Raw genomic sequence first — 13,461 nt, forward strand, 5'->3', positions numbered from 1 at the left:
TTCCCAGAATCTCAGAATGTGACCTTATCTGGATAAAGCATCTTAACAGATGCAATTAGCTAAGATGAAGTCATACTGGAGTAGGACTGGCTCTAAGTTTAATCTAACTGATGTTCTTATAAAAAATGGAGCAGAGAGGGACACTTGGGTGGCTCCATCCGTTAGGCATCCAACTCTTGGTTTCTGCTTTGGTGGTGATCTCAGGGTTGTGAGATGAAGCCCCAGGTCAGGCTATGCACTAAGCACAGAATCTGCTTGAGATTCTCTCTTCTTCTCCCTCCTCTGTCCTCTCTCTCTAAAAGAAATAAAATCTTAAAAAAAAAAAAAAAGGAAAGAGACACAGACATTCATGCAGAGGTATGATGATATGAAGATGTGATGATGGAGGCAGAGATTGGAGCAATGCATCTACAAGCCAAAGAATGCCGAGGATTGCCAGCAATATCAGAAGGTAGGTGTGGAGGGATTCTTCCCTACAGCCCTGGAGAGAGCCTGGCCCTGCTCCCACCTTAATCTCAGACTTCTAGCCTCCCAAACTGTGAGATAATAAATGTCTATTGTGTTAAACCATCCATTTTGTGATACTCTATTATGACAGCCCTAGGAAACTAGTGCAAAACCTGAGGTACCTAACGAGAATGAATTTATCTTAGGGATTTGTGAAAAATGCAAATTTGAGGCTTCAAGATTTTCATAGGGTTTTGATGAGTCTTCACAGAACAATAGATAGGGCCTCCCAACTTGCCTTTTTTTGGCTTGACTTGCCACACTACAGTCTGTTCTCTCCTTGGCAGCCAGGGTGATCTTTCTAAAGCCTAAATCTCATCCCTTATTCCTTTGCATAAAGCAATTCAGTTGTTTTCCTCATTGCCCTCAGGATAAATCCCTAGCTTCTCAGTGTGGGGTCCTCCAGATCTGTCTGCAACTTACCTCACTGGGTGCCAACCCTCCAGCCATCCATGTTCCCAGGTACTCCAGCTGTTTCTCCTATCTACTCTTTGTGTTTTTTTTAATCCTTCTGCCTGGAGCACTCTTCGTCTTCCTTTTTCCCTGGTGCATCCCAATACCCTTTCCCCTGGCTAATGCTCCTCATGCTGGGCTTGGATGTCTCTTCCTAGGAGGCTTTCCATCCTACTTCAAAGTGATATATCTGTGCATTCAAAGCTTTGCCCAACATTGCACATCCCTCTCTGTGTTGCACTTGCTCATTTATTTGTGTAGCAAGTAGGAATTTTACTCTTCACTACTAAGGTGAAAAAAAAATCACATTCCATTATTTCTAAAATTAAAATTAAATGTGCTTCTTAGTCTCATTCTCTTGAATTACAAGAATTTAGTCTATGGGTTTCCTCCCTCCCCCAGAGTCCCAGGAGATCACCCAAGAATTCTGAATTCTTGCAATATCAGAAAATTGGTTCTCTTGCTGCATGATGTGGCAGTTGCATGCTGACCTGTTGGGTACTGATTGTCTGGCGAATTCAGGGACCACCCCCACTGCAGCAACTCCCTCCAGCAGCTGCTAGAGGACACAGAACCTTCATAGCCACTTAAAGCTTCAGCATGAATTGGCCAGTTGGATTGACTCCCCACCTTATATGCCCCACTCCATCATATACAGCAACCCCTCCAACTCTTTACTTTCACTTACATCTAGGGAAATCTCTGCTCTTTCCTCCTCCCTGTATGCATATACAGATAAGCATTCCTGTCCCTTCCACTTAAGTCTCTATTCTTTGTCTTGAGTCAAACCATAATATCCCTCCTCAGTCCACTAGCAAGACAAAAAGTGCATGCTGACCTGTGAGGTACTGATTCCCTGGTGAACTCAAGAGCCCCCCTTAATACTATGTGGCACAGAATGGATACAAGGTGATCCGACTTCGTAAGTACAATGTAGAGCTCTCCGTCCAGGTGGAAATGGAAAAAGATCTTGATTCTCATTACTCCACATTCCCCAAAGCTGCAAAACAAGAGCAATACAAAAAATTAGATACCAGTTAATTTTCTGAAAACACTCAACCTATTATATACAGTTTTTCTTCCCCACTAAGAGTAGAAGTTTCTTGAGAAGAAAAATGCCACGTTCACCCTGAAGTACTTGCTCTGTTGTAGGTGTTTTAACCATTACAAGTAGATAGCAAACTATCTTTAGAAAATGGGCAAACTTGCTAATAATTAAATAGCATAGAATAGGGGTAAACAGCACAGAATTAGACCAATCTGGATTTGAACACATGCCCTGCTATTTATAAGCTTGTGACTTTGATGTATCCATAGTATTTGACAACCAGAATAAATCATTTTTAACATTCCTCTATACAACAGTTATTATCAGTAATATTCATGTAATAATCAGTAAATAGTCATTATTTTCTCAATTCTTTAGTTTTAAAACAACAATTTTACAAAGAAAATATCAAAGCTAAAGCCATTCAAATTAATCTAAATATTTAATAAATGAACTAAAATTTGCACTTACCAAACAAAAAGATGATACTGCACAGTTGGCATCTGTTTTATTAATTAAAATCTTAAAGAAAAGCAAAAATTCCAAATTATTCCTGTAGAATGACAGCATCGGTAACTCAAGTTCTGTTCTTTGTCTTTACAATTATATACTATCATTGTTCACTTTAAATTTAGTATTTAAACACAGGAATATGTAATGGTACAAGTAAGTGTTCAAGATATGGATTGCAGTCAAAACAAACTCAATTTCAAACCATCAAAAACTTATTCTCTAAACAAATTAATTTCTGGGAAGAATCCAATGTTTATTAAAGGAACAGTAATTTGTAAAATGCTCTAATTTTGAGACATACACTGTGTTATTAAAATCTAGTAATGCCCACAATAGTTGCTTAAAACTTGAGCCAAAAAATGTTTATTCAGGAAGGAATATTTTATTATTGCCATTATTTAGCATTTTTGGTACACAGTGATTTAAACACACACACACACAATACGCACACATCTATATTCATAGGAGCATATTCTCAATTGCAAAGAGTTGAAGCAACCCAAGTGTCCACTGATGGATGAATGGATAAACAAAATGTGGTATATCCATATGATGAAATATTACTCAGTCTTTTAAAAAAGGAAGGAAATTCTGACATGTGCTACAACATGGATAAACCTTAAAGGCATTGTGTTAAGTGAGATAAGCTGGTCACAAAAGGACAAACTCACTCATCTTTTTTTTTTTCTTTTTTTTTTCCAAACTCACTTATCTGAGGAGCTTCAAGTAATTGAATCTATTGAGACAGAAAGTAACCTGGTGTTTGCACCATGTTTAATGGGTTCAAATTTTCGATTTTGCAAGATGAAGAGTTCCTGGGATGGATGGTAATGATGGTTGCACATCATTATGAAGGTGTTTAATGCCACTGAGCATTTATTTATTTATTTATTTAGATTTTATTTATTTATTCATGAGAAACACAGAGAGACAGAGACACAGAGAGAGAGGCAGAGACACAGGCAGAGGGAGAAGCAGGCTCCATACAGGGAGCCCGACTTGGGACTCGATCCTGGGTCTCCAGGATCGGGCTCTGGGCTGAAGGCAGCTCTAAACCGCTGAGCCACCCAGGCTGCCCCACTGAGCATTTAAAAATGGATAAGATAGTAAATTTATGTCATGTATGTTTTTTACCACAAATTTTTTAAATGCTTTAAAAAAAGCAAACCAGGTAGTCTTACTTTTAACTAATTTTTTTTAAAGATTTTATTTATTTTATTGAGAGAGAGAGAGACAGAGCACGAGTTGAAGGAGAAGCAGAGGGTGAGGGAGAGAGAGAATCTCAGGCAGACTCCATGCTGAGCACAAAGCCTAACAAGAGGCTCAATCTCACACCCCTGAGATTATGACCTGAGCTGAAATCAAGTCAGATTCCCAACTGGCTGAGCCACCCAGGCACCCTTAGCTAGTTTTATTATTATATTTAAATTATCTGCAGACAAGGTACCTCCTTACTACCTGAACTCAGAGCTGACCACATCCACCCCCATCCCTTGTTGTTCTTCTGGACTTTGGGCAAGTTAACTTAACTTAACTTGAAGCCTTATTTGCAAGATGGAGATGAGTTGTTGAAAGATTTAAATAACTATCCTTGGCACATAGTAAATACTTAGAAGCATTACTGTTGTATTAATATTTAAATGATATTTGGGTGCCATGACATCAATTAAGCCAGGAAAGTGATAGAAATAATATTGGCAGAACCAGAAATTGGCAGCATAATATGGGGATTTTTTTTAGGAGAGAAATATGATAGTTTGTAACAAACTGTCGTGTACAATTTTGACCTACTGTTTCACTCCAGTGAATAAATGTTCCTATGAGGGCCCAGGCCCACCCCACTGCTCCTAATGACCGCCCAATCCCAAGCAAGCATCCTGCCTCTCTTTGCAATTAATAGGAGTCAGCCTAGCAAGTTCAAAGTGTTCCTTTTAGCTAAATAGCTTCTGAAGGGTAAACTGAAGCACTGGCCCAGTAACTTATAGCTCTTCTAGCAAAGGTTGGGAAATTGGAAGTTAACAATGAGTAATAATAATGTTTAGCTATCATTAGGGCTTCCTATCTTGTAAAGTTAAGTTATAATGATAATTTAAAAAATATTTTTCTGGGTGGAATTTATACATTCTCAGAGGCAACTTCTGCTTCTGCAGTATGAAGGAAGTTGTACTTGTTCCTTCAGAAACAGGATATCATTGACCACATCTGACATGACAGCACAGAGAGGAAACTTGATACCTTTGGTAAGTGTATGAGACTAGATGCTGCTACAAGAGTTACAAAAAAAAATTATTAGGATAGAATAAAAAAGCCACTAAAATGTACACAGCACACACCACACAAACTAATTACTACAGTGTTTTTAGTTTTAAAATTAAGGACAAAAGGGCACCCAGGTGGCTCAGTTGGTTAAGCATCTGCCTTCAGCTCAGGTCATGATCCCAGAGTCCTAGGATCAGGTCTCCTAACAGTCTTCTTGCTCAGCAGGGAGTCTGCTTCTCCCTCTACCCTTTCCTCTGCTCATGCTTGTGCTCTTTCTCTCTTTCTCTCTGAAATGAATAAATAGCATCTTTTAAAAAATAAAGTAAACTAAAATAAAGGCCTAGAAACTAAATATTCTTTGGATTTTGTTGTTTTTATTAATTATGAAAAACATTTGTTCCTCATCCAACATAATAGGCAAGCAATTTCAAACATAAGTTTTGTTATAAATGACAACTACTGATGGCATTTCTGAGATCCAAAAGCAGTAATGCCACCAGAATTTTTTCTAAAGATTATATTAAAAAAATACTAAGCCTTATTTTTCAAAAGGGAGTACAGACAAGAGATATAAAGAAATCGCTTCAGAGTCTTATTTGACACACTATAAACAAGTATACACAGTGAATCTAGGCCTGAAGTTTTGAATTGAAGGACATTTTAAAAGGTTTCCATTTGAATAACAAGATGAGTTTTCAGCCCACCACCACCACCACCATCACCATACTTCTTTTTTCCTGAATGTTGGTGTAGGTGTAGGAGGAGATGTTTTAAAGTGTAACTCAAGTTTGGAGAAAACACAGAAATCACAATAACCTTAGTCAAGCATAGGTTTCTTACTAATAAGAGAAGGAAAAGGAAGGAAGGATGAAAAGAAAAGAGATAGAAAACAGAAATTAATTAATCAATTAACTACAGGCATACTTCATTTTATTGAGCTTCACTTTATTACACTTCCCAGATGTTGCATTTTTTACAAATTGAAGGTCTGTGGCAACTCTGCATGGAGCAAGTCTATCAGCGCCATTTCTTCCAACAACATTTGCTCACATTATGTATCTGGGTCACATTTTGGTCATTCTCATAATATTTCAAGTTTTTTCATTATTATATTATTTATAGTTATCTGTGATCAGTGATCTTTGATATTGCTACTGTAACTGTTTTGAGGTACCACTACTATGCCCATATATGATGGTGAGATTAATTGATAAATGTTATGTGTGTTCTGAACCACCAAGAGGCAGTTCCCCTATCTCTTTCCCTCTCCTAAGGCCTCCCTATTCCCTGAGACACAAAAAATATTGAAATTAAGCCTATTAATAATCCCACAAGGGTCTCTAAGCATTTAAATGAAAGAAAAAGCCCATTGATGCAGCAAACTTCACTACTGTGATTTTAAGAAATTGCCACAGCTGTTCTATGCTTCAGTAACCACCACACAGATCAGTCACCAGCCATTGAGGCAATACTCTCCACCAGCAAAAAGAGTATGACTGGCTGAAAGCTCAGATGATGGTTAGCTTCTTAGCAATTAGGTATTTTTAATTCAGGTATGTACATAGTTTTTTCTTTTTTTAAGATTTTACTTATTCATGAGAGACACAGAGAGAAAGAGGCAGAGACACAGGCAGAGGGAGAAGCAGGCTCCACACAGGGAGCCTAATGTGGGACACAATCCCAGGACTCCAGGATCACGCCCTGGCCAAAGGCAGGCGCCAAACTGCTGAGCCACCCAGGGATCCCCTCTACATTGTTTTTTTAGACATAATGCTGTTGCATACTAAATAGACTACAGTAAAGTATAAACATAACTTTTATATGCACTGAGAAACCAAAAGAATTCATTTGACTCATTTTATTGTGATATTTGCCTCATTGTGGTTGTCTGGAGCCAAACCTGGGCAGTATCTCCAAGATGTGCTTATACCTCAAATGTCTTTTAAATCCTTATTATTCAAATTGTGGTCCAAGAACTGCAGCATTCGTATCCCCTGGGACTTGATAAAAATGCAAACTTTCAGCTCCATCCACACCCAGATCTATGGAATCAGCATCTGTATTTTCATAAGATCCTCCAAGTGGTTTGTGGTGTATTAAAATATAAACAGCTGTGTTCAGAACCATGCCAAGGCCAGATGATGGCAGGGCCTTAGCCACACTTTCCTCTGCACTTGGATCTAGTGCCCAACTAAAGAAAGCAGAGACAGCCCTGGCTAAATAAATGCCAGAATCAATAGTCAGGGAGGTTAACAGAGCTTAGAGAGGGCAGGCAGGTAACTGAGGATAGGCAATATTCTGGTCACATGAAAGGCACACCGGAAGGCACATGCCATGGGACTGAGGACTGTGTCCAGGGATGTGCCTAGAAACCAGTCCCAAATTCCTTCTGCTCTGAAGACTCTGTGATTAGAAATCACCTCTAAAAGCCAAACTATTAAGTTATTATGTTTGCCTGGCTATGAGGGAAGCCATGTTGTTGTGAATTCTGTCCCTCACGTGAAAGGGCTTTGGAAATGAGATTACTCTTAAAAGCATCAGGTAAAATTATTAAAATAAAGACAGTTGACAAAGGAAGTTTTGCTAAGTAACAGAAATTTTAGAATGGAGTGCATCAGAGGGCCCTTGACTAATTGCGAAGCAGATTGTCACAGAGGGATAGATAACTCATTATCAAAGACAGGGCCATTGATGTCTATTGCAATAGACACATCTACCAATAAACCTCAAATTCATGATATCCCATTGGCGAATGCCTTCTCCAGCAACCTTGTAGAGGGGATGCCAAAAAGAACAAACTACTAAGCCCTGCATTCCTCCTGATAAAATAGGACATTGTTCTGCTGATGATTAATTTAGGCACATAGAAATAGAAATACTTTATAGTGGACAGTTAATCAAATGATACTTCAGCAGATGAATTCCCAATCCAGCAATTTTGACATAACCAAGATAAACTGAGGTTCTGTTAGACAAGGAAGAATGCTGACACAATTTCGAATCATTTATTTTAAAAGAAATATAAAACTCTCCCTTTTCTGGAGAGTCTTGTAGACTATCACCATGAGAACACAGGCCCAAATCCATCTGTTAGAAATCCTGTGAGCAGTACAAGTTTGGCTCCATTGTCAGAGTAACCAAACCTGCTGAATGGGATACATTTTGTTTGCCTTCATCCAAGCCTAGATTTCTCATTATAGTTAGAAAAAAAATTATTTTAAGTAGAATACTATGCAAAGGATAGAATGGCAGCATCTTAGAGAAAGATTCCTTCCAATAACCAGAGTGCACCACGAGTTCTTGGAACCTGCTGCCTCCCTTCATATTTGGCATTAACCAGCTTATTGTCCTTGTCTAGACAAGTGCTATGGGCTGTGTAAACAGTGCATTGCTACATAAAGCCTCTATTCATCCAGCATGAAAATGTATCAGTGTGCAGCCCTTTAAGGTCCAAGAGGGGCCTTTGTGCAGAGAAAAAACTACTTCTAGTTAGTTTAGTTTTAAACTAATATTTACTGATTAACATTACAAGACTTTAAACCTAATTTCCTTACATTTTATGTGCATTTTACAAGAAGTCACGCTATCCTATTTATAATTCTAATAAAATATGAATCATTTTTACTTATTCTTTTACTAATATTTGATTAGCTCAAGCTAAGAGGCTAATTTTTTTATGATAATCATTCCCATTTACAAATGCAGTTGATCCCCCAAGCTATATAGTTACTTCCTTAAATTCATTCCTTAACTACATTTGCAAATTTCATGTATTTACTGTTCTCTTTTAGGACTTCAAATGTTTGGCAGGGTAAACTCAACAATTCTTATAAGTAAAACAATTCTATAAATTAATAAATTCAACATACACACATAAATAGTGAAGCTCAAAGTTATCCTAAAACTTTTAGAACTATTTGTAAAATTAGCCAAATTCTATCCCTATCAATTTAAAATTATAAGTCTGAAATCAGTAATGTGGGTAAAACTGAAAGCATGTGGGTAATCAGTTTTAAGCATCACACTTTAAATAGCAAATATAGGAGATTTTACAATGACATTACACAATAGCATTTTTTGTTGGTTAATTTTATTATATCTATATTTAATTATAAAACTCCATATGGTTGGAAGGACACTTAGCTAGACAAAAGTGGAGTTGTAACGTTCCAGACAAGTTGAAGTGATTGCACTGGACCTGAGACCCTGAGACAGTTGCTTACCAACCGGAGATCCCAGACAGGGACACAGCCCTGAAGATACGTACTTGCAAAGAGAAATGTGACAAGAGAGAATTCTGATACTCGTTCCCTTGGTTTGTGTTATCTTTTTTTTTTCAGCTTTTTTTTTTTCATGATTATGGCTTGATTTTGGTAGATGGAATTCTACAAACCACGCTTCATCCTCTGCTTGTTAACCCTGGCTGAATTAAACTAACCCTTTCATTGCATGATTAGATCTGCATTCTTTTTAGATCTTTCTCAGACAACAGCTCTCCAGGGTTCCTGATGTCATCTCTTGGATCATAAATTCTTCTCAATCCCCTGCCTGGCTCTGTGACTACAAATCTAAAAGTCATATCATTGGTAAAATGTTACAATAGTCATTTGTATACTCTAAATAAGATCTCTGAATACCTGTAGGCAGATGATTAGAGAAGCTAAGAGAATTTACCAGCACCATTTATTAGCTATATGATGTTGGGCTATGGGATAAAATGAATCAATAGTCCCAAAGCCATTGTCTTCCCCTCTTGTCTTTTTCGACTATAGAAGCTCCAGAGCTAAGATATTTATTTAAAACTCCTTTGAGGATGACGTGGACCCAGTTCTGGCCAATAAGAAGGCAGTAGAATTTACAAGGAAGATATTCTGGGGAAAGGTTTTTTAAAGGGGTAAACTTGGCTTATATCCCCTTCATCCCACCTTCTACTTTTCTATCCTCCAAGAAACAATGTCTAGAGGTCCAGAAGGATTCTGCAATTCTGAAGCCAAATGTTGCACACTGAGGATGGAAGAAAACCCAAATGCAAGGAGTACCTGACCTCTTGATTTCTGTTAACATGCAAAATAATAATAATAATAATAATAACAACAACAACAACAATAATACTAAATGTTTCAGCCCATGGTAATCAGGTTTTCTGTTACTGGTCTCTATTCCCATTCTTAATTGAAACTGGCAAGTTACTTATTCTATCTATGCCCTAGTTTTTCACATATGAAATAAAAATATTAGTATCTATCTCAAAAGAATATAAGGGAAAGGGTCTGGCACATTCCAAGTGCATAGAGTTGCCTATCATTCTTATTATCATCATCACCATCATGATCACAGGCAAGAGATGAAAAAGACAAATGTGGAAGTGTGCGAAATATAATATAATATCCTAACTGCCCAAAGTAGACCAAATTTGAGTCTCTGTTATTTGATTCATACAAATATACTAGTGACCCATAATTATAACATATTGATACTTACTAGTATAATGTACTGGTACAAACTTTTCAAAACACTGCTGTTCCTCCAATACTACTATAGTCAGCCAGGAGGGCATATCAGTGAAAATATGCTTATGCTAAAACTACTAAGATATTATATTTTACTTTAATTTTTTAATTAAATTAACAGTACATATTCATTAAAATTTGGAAAATAACTAAAAGATCAGTTGTTAAGACTTTGCTTTTTTTTTAAGATTTATTTATTTATTTATTCACGAGAGACACAGAGAGAGAGAGGCAGAGGGAGAAGCAGGCTCCATGCAGGGAGCCTGATGTGGGACTGGATCCTGGGTCTCCAGGATCAGGCCCTGGGCTGAAGGCAGCGCTAAACCGCTGAGCCAATGGGGCAGCCTGCTTATTTTCTTTTAATATATAAGATATATGTATTCAAAACCCCTGTACATATATAATATACAAAATTTATGCCATACTGAAAGTATTTTTAACTTGTAATTTTATCAGCTGTTATATCATGACCATTTTCTTATGTAATTAAATATTCTTCAAAAATGTGATGACTGTTGGGAATCCCACTTCTGGAATGGAGGAAGAATTTGCTCCTTGAAGCCAGGCCTCAGCAAAACAACTCTGTCTTGTGAAAATTATAAAACACAACACAGCCACTTTAAGTCTTCAGAAATTGCCCTAAATGCATACAGCAAACACTTATTCAAGAAAACCTAAATCTCCATAAGAACAGCAAGTCTGTGGCACTTGACCCAAGTGCCCATTCCCTTCCTCCACACCCCACCTTCTAGTAAGATGTTCCAATCCATCTTCAGTGTGGCTAAGGGCTGCCTCTACCCTCAGCAACTAGTCAAGGAACTGGATATCTCTCTGAGAGATGAAGCCCCATCAGAAGTTTTCAACCTCCCAGATCCAAGTTGCAGAAGCTAAATTCCTGGTGAGTGTGGCTAAGAGGGCTCCCTTTGTCCATCCAGCCTCCACACCTATGTGGAAGAAGCTGTACTCTAGGGACAGCAAGCCAAGAATACTATGATTACAACTGACCTCACTGGAGAATAGTCTCCCCTCCCCACCATGCTCTACTCATAAGTTAGGAGTGTCACTCTGATAAAAGTGGCTTAGAGATTTTGCCTAGGTGGCAGGCGGTCCATAATAAAAGAAAGCTCTGAAGTATTGCCCAAAGGAACTAACTGTATTTGAAACAAAGAGCCTATGGGTGCTCTTGAAAATAATAGAAAATTTGGTGGGAAGTGATTAAGAGAAAGCTAGTTGCTCCATGAGAAGCTAAATATTAGCCAGCTAGTTTACCACAGAAAATAATAATTATGAATTCCCTGGTTTCAGAGAAGCCTTCAAAAACTGGCCTCAAAAACTACCTCTGCAAAGGATCTTGGATGTAGTTGAGTCAGACTATGGAGCAATTTATGCCCTAGGACATTGCTGAAAACAATAAACCAGTCAGCCAGCAATTAATGGAGCCTAACAGCTACATGCGGTACCAACAGAGGCAGAGGGTGCAATAAAGAGATCAAGAGAAGAGACAGTTAAAGACTGACCTGCTAAATTCATTATCATCCCAGGGATTATGTAGATGCTCTGAGGGACAACATCACAGGCTTCACAGTGTAGACTTGATTAGTATAGTCCAGCCAAGTTATTTAAACAAACAGGCAAACAAAAACAAGCCCCTGGGATGAGGGACGACAGTATCCCAAGTTGGTATAATTTACTACCTAAAATTCAACAACAAAAAATAATATGTGCAAGAAAAAGAAAGAAAGATGGAAAGAAAGAAAGAAAGAAACAAGAAAGAAGAAAAGAAAGAAAGAAAGAAAGAAAGAAAGAAAGAAAGAAAGAAAGAAAAAGAAAGGAAGGAAGGAAGGAAGGAAGAAAGAAAGAAAGAAAGAAAGAAAGAAAGAAAGAAAGAAGAAAGAAAAAGAAAGAAAAGAAAAGAAAAAGTATATCCTGTATATGTGGGGGAAAAACAGGCACAGAAACTGCCTTTGAGCGTTACCCAGATGTCAGATTTCACAAATGAAGACTTCAAAGCATTTATTATGAATATGTTGAAAGAAATATAAGAAGCCTTCTTAAAGAAGTAAGGGAGGTAGAATGACAATGTTTCATCGAAGAGAGTATTAAAGAGAGAAGTTGTAAAAAAGAACCAAATCAAAATTCTGGAGTTGAAAAAAACAATAATTGGAGTGAAAAATTGATTAGAATTAGCAGAGGTGAAGATAGTTCATTAGAGATCATACAATCCAAAGAGCAGAACAAAGAAAATGAAGCAAAATGAACAGAGCCTCAGAGAAATGTGGGACACAATTAAACATACCAACATATGTGTAATGGTCATATCAAGAGAGGAGAGCAAGGAGAAAAAAAAATACTCAAAGAAATAATGACTGGATACTTCCCCAAATTGATGAAAACATGAATCTACAAGAAGCTAGAACAAGTTCAAGTACAATAAACACAGAAATCCACATTTAGAAATACCATAGCAAAAATGCTGAAAGACAAAAAGAAAAAGGAAATTTTGTAAGCAGCAAAAGAAAAAAAGTCATCATGTAAAAGGGAACCCCAATAAGATAAACGGCTAGCTTCTCAGCAGAAACAACAGAGGCCAGAAGGAAATGAGATGACACAAAGTGCTGAAAGAAAAAAGATTAACTAAGAATATTATATCCAGCAAAACTATTTTTCAAAATGGAAAGCAAAATAAAGATATTCACAGATTTAAAAAAAACTGAGAGAATTTGCTGTTAGAAGACGTGCCTAACAAGAAATACTAAAAGAAGTTTTTCAAGATTAAAGCAAGTGACTCCAGATAGTAATTCAAATCCACATGAAAAACAAAGAGTTACAGTAAAGGCAATGTGATTATAAAATGCACTATACATTCATATTTCTTTTCTTTCTCTTCACTGATTTTTAAAGTAATTGTTTAAACAACATAAATATATATATATACACATATACATATATACACACACAATTACTATAAACATATATGTTGTTTTTACAATATATATGTATACTATATATATGTATATATAGTATACATATACATATATATATGTTTCTGAACTCATAACATATAGATATGTAATATATTTGGGGCACCTGGGTCAGTTGGTTAAACATCTGCCTTTGGCTCAGGTCATGATCAGGTCATAATCCCAGGGTCCCAGGAACAGAGCCCCTCAT

This window comes from Vulpes vulpes, chromosome 13 (assembly GCF_048418805.1).
Source record: "Vulpes vulpes isolate BD-2025 chromosome 13, VulVul3, whole genome shotgun sequence".
NCBI classification, from domain to species: Eukaryota; Metazoa; Chordata; class Mammalia; order Carnivora; family Canidae; genus Vulpes; species Vulpes vulpes.